This window comes from Phocoena sinus, chromosome 4 (assembly GCF_008692025.1).
Source record: "Phocoena sinus isolate mPhoSin1 chromosome 4, mPhoSin1.pri, whole genome shotgun sequence".
In the NCBI taxonomy this organism is placed as follows: domain Eukaryota; kingdom Metazoa; phylum Chordata; class Mammalia; order Artiodactyla; family Phocoenidae; genus Phocoena; species Phocoena sinus.
This window is the reverse complement of record NC_045766.1, coordinates 68,349,994-68,358,931: the sequence shown is the minus strand read 5'-3', so window position 1 is coordinate 68,358,931 and position 8,938 is coordinate 68,349,994. Positions and strand designations below refer to the sequence as shown.

At 41.9% G+C, this 8,938-nt stretch overlaps 1 pseudogene; it reads left to right on the top strand.

Moving 5' to 3' along the window:
- The first annotated feature begins 1,228 nt into the window (after positions 1–1,228).
- LOC116753555 lies at positions 1,229–6,033 on the top strand (annotated as a pseudogene).
- Positions 6,034–8,938: the final 2,905 nt, after the last annotated feature.

Genomic DNA, 8,938 nt, shown 5'->3' with positions numbered 1-8,938 from the left:
TGACCTTGGCAAGCTTACAAAGTGTTTATTATATTGATTTGGGACTTGGGGAGGTAGGTAGAAAGATTCTGAATTTATTTTATATGTTTCTAATTTACACTTCTATATGATTGTACATGAGGTCCTTGGGTGACTGAATCAATATAAAAGCCAAGGACTGACCCTGAACTTTTCTTCTCATCACTTTTGCCCTCGATTCCCCAAGTGACAGCTAATTTAAATGGAGACATTTCAGTATCTGGATTCTAGAGTCAAGTAGGTAGGAATAGAGTGGAGTCAAGGTATTGACTTTGAATGGGCAGTTTTCTAATAACTTAGGAGCCCAAAAGTGAAGCGGGTTGTCTAAAGATGTCCACTTACAGGAATGGTTGAAAGAGTTGCTGGTTGTACATATGCTAAGTTTGGGGTCTTGGTAGTTCCAAACTCAGACAGCGGTTAGGATTATTTTACTTCTTTGAATCAAGTCTTCATGTGCTGTCTGGTAATGTACCCATTACAGCTGGATGACCTGTAAGGAACTGTTCCAGGGCGGAAGTCCTCACACTTAAAGTGCCTAAGAATCACTTAGAAGGCACATTTTTCTCTGTGTATTTTAAATTTATTTCTCTTGATTATAAAATTAACACATAAATCTGCTTTGGAGAGAGGCAAAAAGTATAAAGGAACAGAGAAATAATACTTTATCTATATGAAATTAACCAGGCATAGCTATTATTTTGTCACATTTTCTTTCAACAGTATCATCAGTAATCCTGCTAAAACCAACACAAATGGGATTATATAAACATTTTATATATTATGAAATTTCTAGCAAATATAAATAACTATTTATTCTGCTTATTAATTTTTTACCCTTTATATTAGCATTTTCACGTTCTCTTTATTCTTTTACCCTTTTAGAGTAGTGTTTTTAACCTTGACTGAAATTAGAATCAACAGGGCAGTTTTACTGAAAATACTGATGCCCAAGCCTAAGGCCCAGGTCAGATACAACACGATGTGGAAAAACTATGGGCATTAAAAAAAAAAGTCCTGGGAGTAACAACCTTGGGCGCACCTCCGGGCTCAGCGTGGCACAGATTCACTGCCTCTGAACATCCATCTGTCCATTTGGTCATCCAGCGGGAAAGGGCTCCAGCCACCCTAGGGCAGCCGCCACCCAGGGGGCCGCGACCAGGAGAGCTGAAAGCGCAGCTGACTCTCGTGGGCCCGGGCAAGGGACACCACCATGCAGATGTGCGCCGGGGCCTGTGGATTGCGTCTGGGTTGCGGAGTCCGAGGCTACCACCGCCTGGCTGGGGGCGCGGGGCCCCGGGTGGCCTCCGCGGGGCCACTACAGCAGTAGCGGCGGGGATAGCGGGGCGGCTGTGCTTGCGTCTCCTGCAGCGCCTCCTGCCCAGACGCGACGACTTTGCTTGGAGGCATATCAACCTCGGGGACAAAGACTGGAGGAGATGTTATTGGCCCTGGAGCCAGCGAGAGTAGATGAACTGAGCGAAAAGAACATCCCTGCCAGCATCCGCTTGAAAAGACCCTTGAAAATGGATGACCCTGTCTATGAAAATGATATCCTTATAACTCTGCATGCCATTTCCAGCAAGAACCAGATCTGGAGATTGTATATTAGCATGGGCTATTATAACTGCTCAGTGCTACAGACAATTTTGTCTAACTTAACTGGAGAACTCAAGGTGGATCACCCAGTATACTCAGTACCAGCCAGAGGTGTCTCAGAGGAGAGAGGACAGTTTACTCAACTACCAGACCATGGTGTGTGACATCACAGGTATGGGCATGGTTAACGCATCCTGCTGGATGAGGCCACCACGGGTGCAGAGGCAATGCAGCTCTGCCACAGACACAACAAGAGGAGGAAGATTTTTGTTGACCCCCGTTGCCATCCACAGACAATAGCTGTCATCCAGACTCAAGCCAAGTATGCTGGAGTCCTCACTGAACTGAAGTTACCCCATGAAACGGACTTCAGCGGAAAAGATTTCAGTGGAGTGCTGTTCTAGTACCTGGACACTGAGGGGAAAGTGGAAGGCTTCACAGAACTTGTGGAGTTCCCATCAGGCCGGGAGCTTGGCCTGCTGCACTGCTGATCTTTTAGCTCTGTGTAGCCTGAGGCTTCCTGGAGAACTGGGGATAGAATTGCCCTGGGCAGCTCACAGAGATTAGAGTGCCACTAGGCTATAGCAGACCACATGCCTTTTTAGCTGTCAGAGAAAGCTTGGTGAGGATGATACCTGGAAGAATGGTGGGAGTAACAAGAGATGCCAGTGGAAAAGAAGTGTATCCTCTTGCTCTTCAAACCAGGGAGCAACACATCCAGAAAGACAAGGCTATCAGCAACATCTGTACAGTTCAGGCTCTCTTGGCGAATATGGCTACAATGTGCGCAATCTACCATGGGTCCCATGGGCTGGAACATATTGCTAGGAGGGTACATAATGCCACTTTGATTTTGTCTGAACGTCTCAAGTGAGCAGGGCACCAACTCCAGCACGACTTGTTCTTTGACACTTTGAAGATTCAGCGTGGCTGCTCAGTGAATGAGGTTTTGGGCCGCTCAGTGGCAAATAAATATTCAGCTCATTGAGGATGGCACACTTGGTATTTCTCTTAATGAAAGTCAGTGAAAAAGATCTGCACGACTTGTTGTGGATCTTTGGCTGTGAGTCGTCGGCAGAGCTGGTTGCTGAAAGCATGGGTGAGAAGCGGAGAGTTATCCTAGGGTCTGCTTTCAAGAGAATTAGCCCATTCCTCACACATCAAGTGTTCAACAGTTATCACTCAGAAACAAATATTGTCTGATATATGACGAGACTGGAAAACAAAGACCTTTCCCTTGTTCATGGCATGATTCCCCTGGGGTCCCGTACCATGAAACTCAGCAATTCATCAGAACTTGTGCCTATCACATGGAAAGAATTTGCAAACATCCACCCCTTTGTGCCTCTGGATCAAGATCCAAGGGACCAGCAGCTTTTCTGAGAACTTGAGAAGGATTTGTGTGAACTCATGGGCTGTGACCGAATCTCTTTCCAGCCTAACAGAGGAGCCCAGGGGGAATATGCCGGGCTGGTCACTATCTGAGCCTACTTAGACGGGAAAGGAGAGAGACACATTCCAAAATCCGCACATGGGACAAATTCTGCAAGTGCTCACATGGCAGGCATGAAGATTCAGTCTGTGGAGGTAAATAAATACGGAAGTATCGATGCAGCTCATTTCAAGGCTATGGTGGATAAACACAAGGAGAACCTGGCAGCAATCATGATTACATACCCATCCACCAGTGGAGTGTTTGAAGAGACCGTCAGAGACGTGTGTGAACTGATCCACCAACACGGAGGACAGATCTACCTGGACAGGGCAAATATGACCATTCATGTGGAATCTGTTGTCCTGGAGACTTTGGGTCTGATACCTCACACGTAAATCTTCCCCAGACTTTCTGCATTCCCCCTGAAGGAGGCAGCCCTGGCATGGGGCCCATCGGAGTGAAGAAGCATTTTCTCCCTTTTCTGCCTAATCATCCCATCGTTGCAGCAAAGCCAAGTGAAGATGCCCAGCTTTTGGGTACTGTCAGTGCAGCCCCGTGGGGCTCCAGTTCCATCTTGCCCATTTCATGGGCTTATATTAAGATGATGGGAGGCAAGGGCCTTAAACAGGCCACAGAAATTGCTATAATAAATGCCAACTACATAGCCAAGCGATTAGAAAAACACTACAGAGTCCTTTTCCAGTGTGCAAGAGGCTACGTGACCCATGAATTTATTTTGGATATAAGACCCTTCAAAAAGTCTGCAAATATGGAGGCCATGGATGTGGCCAAGAGGCTTTAGGATTATGGATCTCATGCACCTACCATGTCCTGGCGAGTGGAAGGCACTCTCATGATTGAGGCCACTGAGTCAGAAGACAAGGCAGAGTTGGATAGATTCTGTGACGCCAGGATCAGCATTCGGCAGGAAATCGCTGACATCAAGGAAGGCTGCATCAACCCCAGGGTCAATCCACTGAGGAGGTCTCCACACTCCTTGTCCTGTTTCATGTCCTCCCACTGGGATCAACCATATTCCAGAGAGGTGGCAGCATTCCCACCCACCTTGATGAAACCAGAGAACAAATGCTGACCAATCATCACTTGGATTGATGACGTCTGTGGAAATCAGCACATGGTTTGTACCTGTCCACCCATGGTTGTTTATGAATTCCCATTTTCTTTTTTTTTTTTTTTAATAAACAACAGAAATTTATTTCTCACAGTTCTGAAGCCTGGAAGTCCAAGATCAGGGTGCTGACATGGTGATGTGAGAGCCTTCTTCCAGGTTGCAGACTTCTAATTGTACCCTCACATGGCCAAGAGGGGAGGGATCTCTCTGTAACCTCTTTTGTAAGGGCACTAATCCCATTTATGAGGGTTTCACCCTCGTGACCTTGTCACCTCCCAAGGGCTCCATCTCCTAATACAATCACCTTAGGGTTTCAACTTATGGATTTTGGGGGGCACAAACATTCAGACCATAGCAGTGACCAAATGAAATAAAGCTAGAAAGGATTTAAAGTGATTACCTCTAGGGAGTTCAGTGAAAATCATGTATGTTTTTCTAGTGGGATAGGAGAGAGGATACATGTACTTTTCATTTGTAGTTCATTTCATCTTGTAGTTTGATTTTTTTTTTAACCATGTACATGTTGTTCTACTTTGATAGTTTAGATTAAGTAGTTGGGAAAAAAAACACTTTAGTGTAACTGCCTCCTCCCATTACAAACCCTGAGACCCACAATTCCTAACTGCAAACCTTTCTTTTACCCTCCTTAAAGGAAGATTTAAGTTCTTCAGTAAGAGGCTAAGAACTAACACCTTAATAAATGAGTTACAAGGTATTAGGTGAAACCAAATGAAATTTTGACCAATGAAGATAGCAGTTTCATATCATTCAAATTAATATATGCTTTTTTCACTGAAAAAGTGCAAGTGAAGCCAGAACTGTAATTATAGCCTGTTATGCACCATACATTTAGTTTTTTATATTGATTTTCTACTTAATTTAATTAAAAAAAAATTTTTAACCCCACAGAGCTCTGTCATAAACACAAAACTATTTTCAATTATAGAAAGGGCTAAGCCATCAGTCTCCAGAGAATTCTGGTTTACTTATTTTTAAAATTAATTTTTATTGGAGTATGATTGCTTTGTTTACTTTTGTTTGATATGTCTCTTACAAAGCAACCTGCTAATTTAACTCAAAGTTGAAACTAAGAAGATGTCACATGAAGCCATCTATTAAATATTCAGGCCCCTTGTACATGTAATATGCTGAAATAATACACCCTGCAATTTTTCTATTTATTTCTTTCATGAAGAACTCTAACCGGAGAGGGGCCAGGAAGAATTTCCTTGTACAAGGGCAAAGTAGACTTAAGAACAATGTCTTATACTTAATCATTGTTTTTCAGCAAACCTTGAAAGTATCTGAATCTCAAAAGTTAGCCCTAGGCTTTTTTTTTTTTTTTCTTAAATAAAACTCAATGCTCCTCTAAAATTTGAGGTATTTGATTCCTAATTGAGAATCCTTGAGAATTTTCATCCTATACCTGACAATTTATTCCTGATTGTTACTTTGAAGGACTAAAAGCTGTAGAGGATGTGTAGTTTCAAATTATAGTTCTTGATATTATAGTAGGATAAGCATGTTGCTCATAGACACCTAGATCTCTAGGGAAGGGACTCTCAATATCAGCTGATCTGTTCACAAATGAGGAAACTGAGGCCTAAAGAGACTGAGAAATTTAGTCTACACAGAAAGTTAATGACATACATAAAGTGACCAGAGAGTGTTCAGCTCCTGCTGAGACCTTTCTGTTACACTGTGCTGTTTCCTTAAGAAATTCACCATCAAAAATATCCAGGGTTTTTTTTTTTAAAGAAACTAGTTAAAAGTGGACTTTTGTAAACCTAGAAAATCATGATTCTCCAGATATGAGTTCCCATTTTCTGAACAGAAGAGGGCCTCTTCTTAATCTTCTCTCCTTAGGTTCAAGTGACTGATTTGATGTGCTTTGGAGTGTCATTTTCCACCACAGACTCAAGTTGGGTTTTTTTTTGTTTTTGCTTTGTTTTGTTTTTTTGTGGTACGCGGGCCTCTCTCACTGTTGTGGCCTCTCCCGTTGCGGAGTACAGGCTCCGGACGCGCAGGCTCAGCGGCCATGGCTCACGGGCCCAGCCGCTCCGCGGCATGTGGGATCTTCCCAGACCGTGGCACGAACCCGTGTCCCCTGCATCAGCAGGCAGACTCTCAACCACTGTGCCACCAGGGAAGCCCTCAGGTAGGGGTTTTTTATACTGTGTATATTTTTGTAATCTCTCTCAAGGTAAATGTAAATACAACTAGCACAGTGAGTGGCAGCTCATCGTTGGAAGATTGATTTGCGTTGGTGCCTCTGCTTTCACATGTAGCAGTTGATGTTCAAGTTGACTTGACTGGGACCATTTAGTTTTTGCATAGAAAATTTGGGGTGTGATAGTAACTTTAACTTCAATGTAGCAGGTTTGCAGACATTACAGAGGCTATACTGGAGATCTGATAGACATATTTTTATTCCAAATAAGTCTTTGTGGACTGTGCCATCTGTGGGAAATCCCAGGGCAAATGTTTACATTTTGTATACACTGAAGAAATCTTTTTCCTCCTACTAATTTGCCTAATCCATAATAGCATTTCTGAGTGTTTTCCTTTTTCCATGTGTATAGTTTTTAAAATCTGCAATTAATAATATTCTAAGAAAGCATTGCAATTTGAAAAAAGTCTTCTTATTTTGAAACAATTTTAGTCTTATAGAAGAGTTACAAAAATAGCACAAGGAGTCCCTATTACCTTTTACCCAGCTTTGCCTAATGTAATGTCTTACATAATCATGGTACCATTATCAAAACTAAGAAACCAACATTGTATAAATACCACTTAAATGACAGACTTTGTTTGGACTTCACCAGTTTTTTCCACTAATAGGTCTTTTTCTGTTCCAAAATCTAATCCAGGATCCCACGTGGCATTTAGTAATGTCTTTCATTAGTCTTCTCCAATCTGTGACGCTTCCTCAGTCTTTCCTTAGCTTTCATGACTTTAGCTTGAAGAGCTCCGGTCAGGTTTTATGGAGAATGTTCCTCAATTTGGGGTTATCTGATAATATCTCAAGATTAGATGGCATGGACAAAAATAACACAGACGTAATGTACCCTTCACAGTGTATCAATATATTTTATTACTGGTTATATGAACATTGATAACTTGGTTAAGGTGGTGTCTGCCAGTTTTGTGCACTGTAAATTGCTATTCCTTCTCTATAGTTCATAAATATTTAGGGCAAGATACACTGAGACTATACAACTAGGTCATGTTTCTCCTTAAACTTTAAACTAATTTTAGTATTCCATGGGTCTTGCCTGTAGCAATTGTTACTGTGATATTCTAATGGTGATTTTCTATTTCTCTCTTTTTTCTATATTTATTAACGGGGATGCTTTTGTAAAGAAGAGATTCAATACTCCACGTCCCTTTTGTATTTATTTAATTATTTGTTTGTATCAGCATGGAATCATGAATATTTATTTTATTCTTTATGTTATAATCCAATAGTTATATTTTAACATCTTTATTGGAGTATAATTGCTTTACAATGGTGTGTTAGTTTCTGCTTTATAACAAAGTGAATCAGCTATACATATACATATATCCCCATACCTCCTCCCTCTTGCATCTCCCTCCCACCCTCCCTATCACACCCCTCTGGGTGGTCACAAAGCACCAGCTGATCTCCCTGTGCTATGTGGCTGCTTCCCACTAGCTATCTATTTTACATTTGGTAGTGTATATATGTCCATGTCACTCTCTCACTTCGCTCCAGCTTACCCTCCCCCCTCTCCGTGTCCTCAAGTCCATTCTCTACGGTGTTGTCTTTATTCCTGTCCTGGCACTAGGTTCTTCATAACCAATTTTTTTTTAGATTCAATATATATGTGTTAGCATACAGTATTTGTTTTTCTCTTTCTGACTTACTTCACTCTGTATGACAGACTCTACGTCCATCCACCTCACTATAAATAACTCAATTTTGTTTCTTTTTATGGCTGAGTAATATTCCATTGTATATATGTGCCATGTCTTCTTTATCCATTCATTTGTCAATGGACGCTTAGGTTGCTTCCATATCCTGGCTATTGTAAATAGAGCTGCAAAGAACATTGTGGTACTTGACTCTTTTTGAATTGTGATTTTCTCAGGTTATATGCCTAGTAGTGGGATTGCTGGGTCATATGGTATTTCTATTTTTAGATTTTAAGGAACCTCCATACTGTTCTCCATAGTGGCTGTATCAATTTACATTCCCACCAACAGTTCAAGAGGGTTCCCTTTTCTCCACACCCTCTCCAGCATTTATTGTTTGTAGACATTTTGATGATGGCCATTCTGACTGGTGTGAGGTGATTTTTTTTTTTTTTTTTGCAGTACGCGGGCCTCTCACTGTTGTGGCCTCTCCCGTTGCAGAGCACAGGCTCCAGACACACAGACTCAGCGGCCATGGCTCAAGGGCCTAGCTGCTCCATGGCATGTGGGATCTTCCCAGACCGGGGCATGAACCCGTGTCCCCTGCATTGGCAGGTGGACTCTCAACCACTGCGCCACCAGGGAAGTCCTGTGATTCTTCATTGTAGTTTTGATTTGCATTTCTCTAATGATTAGTGATGTTGAGCATCCTTTCATGTGTTTGTTGGTAATCTGTATATCTTCTTTGGAGAAATGTCCATTTAGGTCTTCTGCCCAGTTTTGGATTGGGTTGTTTGCTTTTTTGATATTGAGCTGCATGAGCTCCTTGTATATTTTGGGGATTAATCCTTTGTCAGTAGTTTCATTTGCAAAAATTTTCT